This window comes from Orycteropus afer, unplaced genomic scaffold (assembly GCF_000298275.1).
Source record: "Orycteropus afer afer isolate SDZICR_OR568_19922 unplaced genomic scaffold, OryAfe1.0 scaffold00288, whole genome shotgun sequence".
Lineage (NCBI taxonomy): Eukaryota > Metazoa > Chordata > Mammalia > Tubulidentata > Orycteropodidae > Orycteropus > Orycteropus afer.
The window spans coordinates 3,644,366-3,653,913 of record NW_006921875.1 but is presented as its reverse complement, the minus strand read 5'-3'; positions in this window follow the sequence as shown (position 1 = coordinate 3,653,913).

Sequence of the window (9,548 nt, the reverse complement as noted above, 5' to 3'; positions counted from 1 at the left end):
TTTTTTTTTTTTTTTTAACATATTATTATGGTTTGGATGAAAGTTGATAGAGCAAATTAATTTCCTGTTCAATAATCTACACACATTTTGTCTCGTGACGTTAGTTGCAATCCCCTCAATGTAACAGCACTCTTCGCCCTCCTTTCCTGGATTCCCCGCTTCCATTCTCCCATCTTTCCTGCCCCTTCCTGTCTTCTGAGCTTTGTTTTTGGGCAAATGCTGCCCTTTTGGTGTCAAGGTTCTGAGGAGCTCATACTGCCCTGGTGTTATTGTTCTCCTTGCAGGCTTGACCAATTATTGTTTGGCTGAAAGGGGATCTCCAAGAATGAGTTCAGTTTCAGGTTTGAAGGCTGTCTAAGGGCCCTAGTCTCAGAGGTTCCAGCTGTTTCTATCACACCAGTAAGTCTGGTCTTTTTCTTTTTTATGATTTTTAATTGTGTTCTACATTTTTCTCTCACTCTGGCCAGGACCTACTGTAGGGATCCTGATCAGAACAGTCATTAGTAGTAGCCGAGCACCACCTAGTTCTTTTGGTCTCAGGCCCGTGAGCACTGAGGTTCATGTGGGGCATTACTCCTCTGCAGTCCATCTGCCTAAAAAGGTGAGTTAAAAGCATATGTGTGTGTGTGTGTGTGTATTCAACCTGGTTGCCATTGAGTTAATTCTGACTCATGGTGACACCATGTATGTCAGACAAGGGCTGTGCTCCATAGGGCTTTCAATGCTCATTTCTCAGAAGTAGATCACCAGGCCTTTCTTCTGAAAGACTTCTGAGCAGACTCAAACCCCTAACATTTGATTACCAGCCAGTCAAGCACATAGGAGCTCCTCCATATGCTTATTCTAAAGTATTCAAACAATACTAAAATAGTAAAAAAGTTACTATATAACCCCGCAATTCTACTCTTAGGTATATACCCAAGAGAAATGAAAACACATGTCCACATAAAAATCTGTATACATATAAAACAAAAACCAGTATATAAATGTTCATAGATCATTGTTCATAATAGTAAAAAAACAGAAACAATCTTGACGAGTGTTTCTCAAGTAATGAATGAGTAAACCAAATGTGATGTATCCACACAGTGGAATATTATTCAACAATAAAAAGGAATGATGTTCAGATACATGTTACAATATGGATTAACCTTGAAAACTATGGTAAATGAAAGAAGCCAGTCACAGACACACACACACACACAACATATGCTATGATGCCACTTACATGGAATGTCCAGGATAGGCAAATTCCTAGAGACAGAAAGCAGATGAGTGGGACTGGGGGGTGAGGGGAGGAGGAGACAGGCAGTGACTGCTACTGGGACAGGGTGCCACTCAGGGCTAATGGAAGTGTTCTGTAATCAGATAGGGGTGCTGGTCGCACAACTCGGACTAAACTAAAACCACTGAACTGTACACTGAATTTTATCTCAGCAACGCCGTTATTTTAAAAACTACTGGAGGAAGATAGTAAAAGAACCCTTTAAGCCACCCTGCTCTTCCAGGCTCCCCAGCTAGCCACTCATAAATATTCATTGAGGGCCTGCTCTGTGTAGGCTTCTGCCTGAAGCGTCAGCCCAAACTAAGCAACTCCCATCCTAAGAGCAATGTCCACCCCAATATTCACATCTCCTCCATGATTTCTGATTCTCACCTCCTTTCTTGTGCTCTAGCACCGCAACCCCACAGTCCTTTGGTGTCCCAAGAGCCCATGCTGCATGGATCTTACCCCCTTTGCACTGTGGCTCTCCCTCCCCCTACTGTCCTTCCCACCCAGCCCACATTCCACAGTCGGTCACCACCTCTGCTCCGTCATCGATCACCTGACAAAACCTCACCCCTCACCGTGGTGAAACCCAACTCTCCGCCTACTCTGCACCTGCACCTGGGCAGCTGACCCTGTGATGTCGAAAAGCATAACACCTGGTCTCACCAAATTCATGACATGGGTTTTCAATGGCTGAAAGTCATCAGTGACCCCTTAGGTCCTGGTCATTCACTTTCCCTGATTACTGTTGCCTCTTCCCTTCCTTCTATAAAATGGGGACAATACTATTTCTGCCTCCTGGGGTTATTTGCAGAGTTAGCACCTGGCCCTCCGGGTCAGTGGGAGCCATGGGGTTATTTTCTCTGGGCCTCAGTTCAAGAGCTCCCTGGTGCCCTGATTTCCAGGAAGACCCACCCTCTGGTCGTTTATTTTGTTCCACTGGTTTGCCAGGCATAGGTTCTTTGTCATATATGATTATCCCAGAGCACAGAGGGGACAGTGGCTTGTGAAATGCATGGCAGGAGGAGGGAGTTACACTTCCTGAAGTGACTGTTCCAGGTGTTGGTCAGGCCTCAGCCAGACTTTGGCCAAAATGGAAACTTACCAGGGCCTCCCAAAGGAGGTGTGTGTGTGTGTGTGTGTGTGTGTCGGTGTGGGAGTGGACTACACAGACAATGCTCTGTACCTATGGGGCAGGGCAAGCAGGAAGAATGCTGCCCTTAGGAATTCAGGCGGTGCCTCCCTCCAGGGCACTTTGACCCAAGCCCAGAGAAGGAGGAAGTCCAAGTCTTGCTCCCCACTGACTCATGCTACCCACGTGGCAAGTCAACTCTCACCCCACAGGAAACCTGTCCTTCTCCTGCCCCACAGGATCATCTGCCCTGGGTCAGCCTGTTCATAACGCTGACCCAGATTCGCCCCCACACTGCATTCCTCCACCCTATGTACAGGTGCGGAGGTGCTTGCAGGTGTTTCAGGGCAGTAGGTCTTGGAAGGTGATAAAAGCAAGTGGGAGGGATGAGAAAGCCCTGCTCTGGAAGCAGGGCTTCTAACAGGTTCATTCTGCTTTGACCTCCTGCTGAGAATTTGCATTTCTACCCCAGAGACACTGAATCAAAACCTACAGTTTAACCAGATTCCCTGGGTGAAGATGTTTAGATGTTTCTGCAGACTGAAAATGAAAATTCTCAGCAGGGGGGCAAACTGGAATGAAGCAGTTCTAAGCCATATCTGGAAGTCAGGACGTCTGGGACTTTGCCACTAACTTGCTGTGTCAGAGGGTGTACAGCTCTCACACCCTCTCTGGGCCTTTCTCACTGCCTCTGTGAGACAGGAAAGGTGGACTCAATGTCCTGGAGAATTCCACCAGGGCCTGGGTTCCTCCCTGTCACCACAGCCCACAGGGGAAGGCCCCAGCTCCTTCACACAGCCCCACCCATGACTGGACCTCGCACCGTGCCACCTCCAGAACCCCCAGCAATGTTCTGAGAGCAAGCCCCTGGCACCCTCTCCACGTAACTCCCTCCCCTGCTGGCTCCTGGTCATTCTTTGGGCCCCAGCTTGGACACCACTTCCTCCACCACCTGCCTCACCTGACCTGCCAGCCTCCTCTGCATCCCACAACAGAGACTGTTTTCTTTTCTCTCCTCACCATTAGACCGTGCTCTGTGATGAGGGCAGTGGCTGCCATACACCAGGGGTCAATGAATGTTCTTGGATGAATGAATAAATTGGGGCTTCAAACCAGTTCATTCTGGTTCAACCCCCTGCTGAGAATTTGCGTTAATAAATGCAAATAATAAATAATACACCTACTCCTTACCAACTGTCTCATTAGGTGACATTTGTCATTTATGACAATAATAAGTCTACTACATTAATGACAGTAATGAATACTGAGATGCAAGGCAAGAGCAATGCTGGCTGTGATGGCGAAGGTTGCGTGTCAACTTTGCTGGGCCATGATCCTCAGTGGTTTGGCAGTTATGGAATGGTGTGATTTGGCAGTTATGTGATGATGTAGTCATCTTCCTTTTTGTGATCTGATGTGGTCATTTTCCATTTTCACATAACAACGATTTTCACTTAATGACCTGGTCTTTGGAACCTAACCACACTGGTGAGGAGCAGGTGCAAGTGCGAATGAATGGGATGGAAGCAGGAAGTGGGAGCTCCAGGCAAACTGGGACCGTGGTTTGCATCTTCCATTTGGGGCCTGGTGTGAGGCTTCCCCAGAAATGGCAACAGGGGGAGCTCTGCCAGAGAGGGTCCTGGTCAGAGGGGTGCAGGCTTTCCACGAAAGGTTCAGTGCAGCTCCCTACTGGTCTGAGCAGCCCTTGGCCCTGAGCATGAACCTTGCTTGGGAAACCCCAAGAAGCCAGGCCCATGACTCACTGAGTTTTCTTCCCCTTCCCCGACTTTTCCCCACCTGCCTTCCACTGACAGGCTCTCCTGCTAATCCCTCTTGGGTTCTCTCTTATGACCTGATGGGCATTTCAGTTTGCAGGAGACCACTGACTAAAGGACCTGCTCAGGATTTCTTGGCCTTGTGTTTTCCCAAGGAATCCATACTCTATGGAGGGAAAAGAAATGCCACCCATGCTGGCTAAAGGTCACCTAGATCTGCTAAGACCCCTCCAGGCCCTCTCCCCCACATCAGCATCTGCCTCTGGAGATCCCACAGCTGCTGGGATGGAGGGGAGCCCCAAGCCTTCCCAGGCTTGCAGAGGCCACTTGGTTGAGGGAACACCAGTCCCAGAGCCCTTGCAGCCCTTGTCTATACCTCCTGCCTGTCTGCAGCTGGGTCACTAGGCCTTCTCTGCAGTCCTAGGCACAGCTGGGAATCCACAGAAATGGGGTCCGATCCCCACCTCCTGTTCTCGGCCCCTCTCCTGCATCAATGGAGGACATTTGCTTTCCTCCTTGCCCAACACAACCCGGTAGCAGAAAGTATCTGCTAGCCCCTCGTGTCCTTCCTCATGTCCAGGAAAGACAGCACACCCAGGAGTTCATGTTCACTGGTGTCGCCCCTTTTCCCTTTTTATTTTATTTTGAATAATTGTTTTATTTTGGAATACTTTTAGATTAACAGAAACACTGCGAAGATGGTCGAGTTCAGTCTCCCCTATTGTTGCCATCGTACGTTAACTACAGCACACTTGTCAAAACCAGCATTGGGGCTTTAGCATTCATTCAACTCCAGACATTGTTTGAATGACACCAGTTTTTCCACTAATGGCCTTTTTCTGTTCCAGGATCCAGTCCAGGAAATCACATTGCAGTTAGTCATATGCTATTTAATCTCTTGAATGCCAATGATGAGAGATAATTCACTCAGTTTTACAGAGAAAGCAAAAGAGGCTGGGAGAGATGAAATGACTTTTCCAAGGTCACATCCTAGGGGGGGATGGCAGTGGAATGAAGGGCTCAGGACCTGACCATTAGGTTGCCAGGAACCTAAGCCTGTTTCCTGGGGAGAAAGATGGGCTATGCAGACATTGCTTTGGCAGGCCCCTAGAGATTGGGAATTAGAAACACTATTGTGTATTCCTGGTGTGGCCACTGGCTGTGTGTCCTTGGGAAAATCATGACACCTCCCTGAGCCTCAGCTCTCTCACCTGTGAAATGGGGACAGTCCAAATCGTCTGAGCGGCCTCCAGGAGGCAGTGCGCTCAGCTGGGAAAAGCAGATGTTAGGATGGCCACAGTCACACCCCATGAGGGAGAGGGTAGGCTCCTTTATCTTGCCAAAACCCAGCTTCCTGTCAGGGATAATAAATCATCCGGATCTTAACTGCCTTACCCCAAACTAGAACTCAGGAAGTAAATGTCAGTCTTTGCTGCCCTTCCTTACTCTCAGGCTTAAAGGGATTAAGTGTCTCAAGGTCAGGCAGTTGGTTAGTGGCTTAACAGAAGTATGCTCCTAGATCTTGCTAAGGCCCTGTCCCATCCACCACCCCCCTACTCTGCTACCCTCCTCCTTACCTGCTTCTTGCTCTGAGACGGTTCAGGTAACGGCTGCCTCCTGCTTCTTAACTCTGCTCCTTAGGAGCACACACACACTCACCTGCTCTCTCTCTCACACACACACAAAATATACAATACACATTCTCACACATACAAACACTCAACTCACTCACATACACACACTCACACACACATTCTCTTGGGACCCCCATGACCTCCCCTGACCTAAGGATGTGCCCATTAACACCTGATAAAGCAAGTGTCAAAAGACCATTATCAGATGAATGGACACAGGAAATGTGGCCCATCGGTATAATGAAATACTACAGCCACAAAGAGAAATGAAGTACCGGTGCATGCCAACACGGATGAACCTTGGGAACATCGTGCTGAGCAAAATGTCAGCCGCAAAAGGACAAATATTGTATAAAATCATTTCTGTGAAATAAGCAAATATATAGAAACCAAAGCTTATTAATTGTTACTAGGAGTGGGAGGGGTGGAGACGGGGAGTTTTTCCTTAGAGGGCAATGAGTTGGTGTTAATGATAATGGAATGATTTGGAAAAGGTTGTGTGACATGAAGAATGTAATAGATGTCTGTCACTGAATTACACCTGTGCAAATGTTGAACTGGTGAAAGTTTTGTTTGTACATTTTCATTGCAGTGAAAAAGCAAAACCACTGCACAGCATAAAAAAAAAAAAGCTATTTAAAAAAACTAAAACCATGATGATTGACATATAAAATGAATAGGTTAGCACATGGAGGTAATGGAACCAGTTCCCAAGGGCAGCTGAAGAACATTCTTACTTGTGGGTTGGGAATATTGAAATGAATGTGCACATGGAAGTAGGGCTAGTTTTTCCGCAAGGGGTAAAGGGGAGCCTCTGCTAGACACAGCAGAATCTGCATGTCTGCAGTTTCTGACATTGCACAGAGTTGTAAAATAGCTCAAAGACAATGGAAGGCTAGCATCTGATGACCCGAAGGGTGTGCTGAGTGTAGACGGTGCAGTTTTCCACCAAGCACACATTTTTTCTGCAGAAGGAAGGTCACAAATGGGGTACACTCAACAGTCTGTAAGCTTATGACCTACCACACTGAGAATTAGTGTGAGTCACACACAGGAAGCAAGGGCCTTTCTAAATAACTCAGGGGAATTTACATCTCCCTTGCAAGTAAGAGGCCTGCAGTCTCAAACCAGCAGTTCTTAAGGTGAAGGCTCAAGAAAATAAAGATTTTTTTTCAGTCAGGTTTCAAGCATGTTACATGATGTATTCTAGAACATGAATGGTACTTATAGGGTCTGTAGCAGATGCTACAGGGTTTTCACTGGACCTGGTTTGATCCCAGCTCTGCTGTGCAGCCTTGGGCAATTATACCACCCCTCTGATGTACAGTTTCCTTGTCTATGAAATAGTGCCTACTTTGTAGGTAATTATTATTATTGTTTTATGATTAGTTATTCACTTCATGGAGTCCCTGGTGGTGCAAACAGTTACTATTGCTCAGCAGCTAACTGAAAACTTGGAAGGTCAAGGCCATCCAGAGGTGCATTGGAAGAAAGGCCTGGTGACCTACTTCAGAAAGATCCGCCACTGAACACTTCTGTGGAGCACAGTGCTACTCTCACAAACATGGGTCTATCCTGAGTTGGAATTAGACAGCAACTGTTTGGTTATTTACCTTATGTGAACTGTGTTTTAAACTGGGAAAACAATTCTTTGTAAAATGTCTTATAAAAAAAAAATCGCCATTGAGTCAATTGCAACTCACAATGACCCCATTTGGGTTTCTGAGGCAGTAAATCTTTACGGAAGTAGATTGCCCAGTCCAGTCCTCCTTCCACAGAGCACCTGATGGGTTTTGAACCATCAACCCTCTAATTAGTACTCAAATGCCTTAGGTACCAAGCCACCAGAGCTCCTTAAATGTCCTATAGTCACTGGAATTCTTTACCACTCTGCTTTCTCTTCCTTCTCCCCTCCTCCAGCCCCTTCTACCCCATTGCCATCAAGTAGATGCAGACCCATACTAAGTCCCATAGGAGTTTCCAAGACTGAACATCTTTACAGAAGCAGGCTGCCTCATCTTTTTTCTGTGGAGCAGCTGGTGGGTTCAAACCACTGACCTTTTGGTTAGCAGCCAAGTGCTTTAACCACAGTGCTACCAGAGCTCCTTCTAGGCCTTACTCAAAAAACAAACTAAAAAGGAGCTCTGCTGGCATAATAGATAAGGGATCTGGCTGCTAACCAAAAGGTCAGTAGTTCAAACCCACCAGCCGCTATGCAGAAGCAAGATGAGGTGATCTGCTTTCCTAAAGATTTACAGCCTGGGAAACCCAGTGGAGGTCACTATGGCATATATATATATATGTATATATATATATATATATATATATTTCCTTATTTATTTATTTATATATTTATATTTATATAAAAGTAGGAGCTCTGGTAGCACAGTGCCTAAGGCACTTGACTGCTAATCAGAAGGCTGGCGGTTCAAACCCACCAGCCACTCCTTAGAAGGAAGGTTGGGCAATCTACTTCTGTAGTGATACTGCCTCAGAAACCCAAGGAGGGGTCGCTATGAGTCGGGTCTGACTCGACCGCACCTAACAACAACAACATATATAAAATTATTGTTTTTTAATTTTTTTTTTTTTCTCCGCAGAAGGAAGGTCACAATAGGGTGCACACTCCAGCCCTTTCTACTCTCCATTAATTCTCCATTCGTCTATTTGTGCCCCTAGCAGTGCAGGGAGCAGCATTTGGCTGCCCTAAAGAGGCTCACGTGCAGGGTTGGAGCTCTTCTCACCTCTGAGCTCTGGGGTGAAGCCTCAGGTGAAGGCACCTGGGGAAAGGGTCACCAGCGGGAAGGTGTAGGGCTCCCCAACACCTCTACCCAATCTTCTATCCCGAGTCTGTTCTCACTGAGCCCAGGTGCCGGGTATTGACTTGCAAGTGTGGCAGCATGAGAGGCTCCTGGATGGGACCCTCCTACCAGGTGGTAGTTTGGGCCGATGAGGAATTCCACGTCCTGACTCGGTTTTCCCACCAGGAAGATGTGTACCTGGAATAGCTGCAGCAACTCCATGGCCACATCTCTCTAGTTTTCCAGTTCGTTCTCTCTTCTAACCCTCTCTGCAACCTCGTGCAGTCAACAGGCATCATTCCCCTTTTTCATCTGGAGAAGCTGAGGACACCTTGAGAGGCGTGAGAACCTTGGTGCCCTGGGGCTTGACTCCCAGTTCTCTAGACCATGCTGCCCTCTAGTGGCTTTGCACAGCATTTAGGGTTGCCACAGGCTACACAGCGGCCCCCCAGAGTCCACGTTACCCAGTAGCATCTCGCTGGGTTTGCAGACAGCAACACAGCTTCCCTAGGGAGGTATCTCTCCTACTCAGGACTCCCACAGCACATTATCAGCCTCTCTCCCCAGCCCTGAGCATCCTGTTTAGTCAGTATGCTTTATCTCTGCTAGCAGAAGCAACGGAGGGTGTGGAAACCATCTTTGCCCATGGTGCTTTGCTTACACCCAGCACTTGGTAGGAGCCCTCCATCTGTTTTGAGGCAGAAAGAAAGGAGAGGAGGAGGAAAGGAAGGGAAATAACAAACTAACCAAATCCATGGCTGCCGAGTTGATTCCAACTCATGTGTTACAGAGTAGAAGTGCTGCACAGGGTTTTCTTGGCTGTAATCTTTATGGAGGCAGATGGCCAGACCTTTCTTACGTGGCACTGCTGGGTGGGTTCAAACCACCATCCTTTAAGTTAACAGTTGAGTGCAAACCTTTTGCACGACCCAGGGG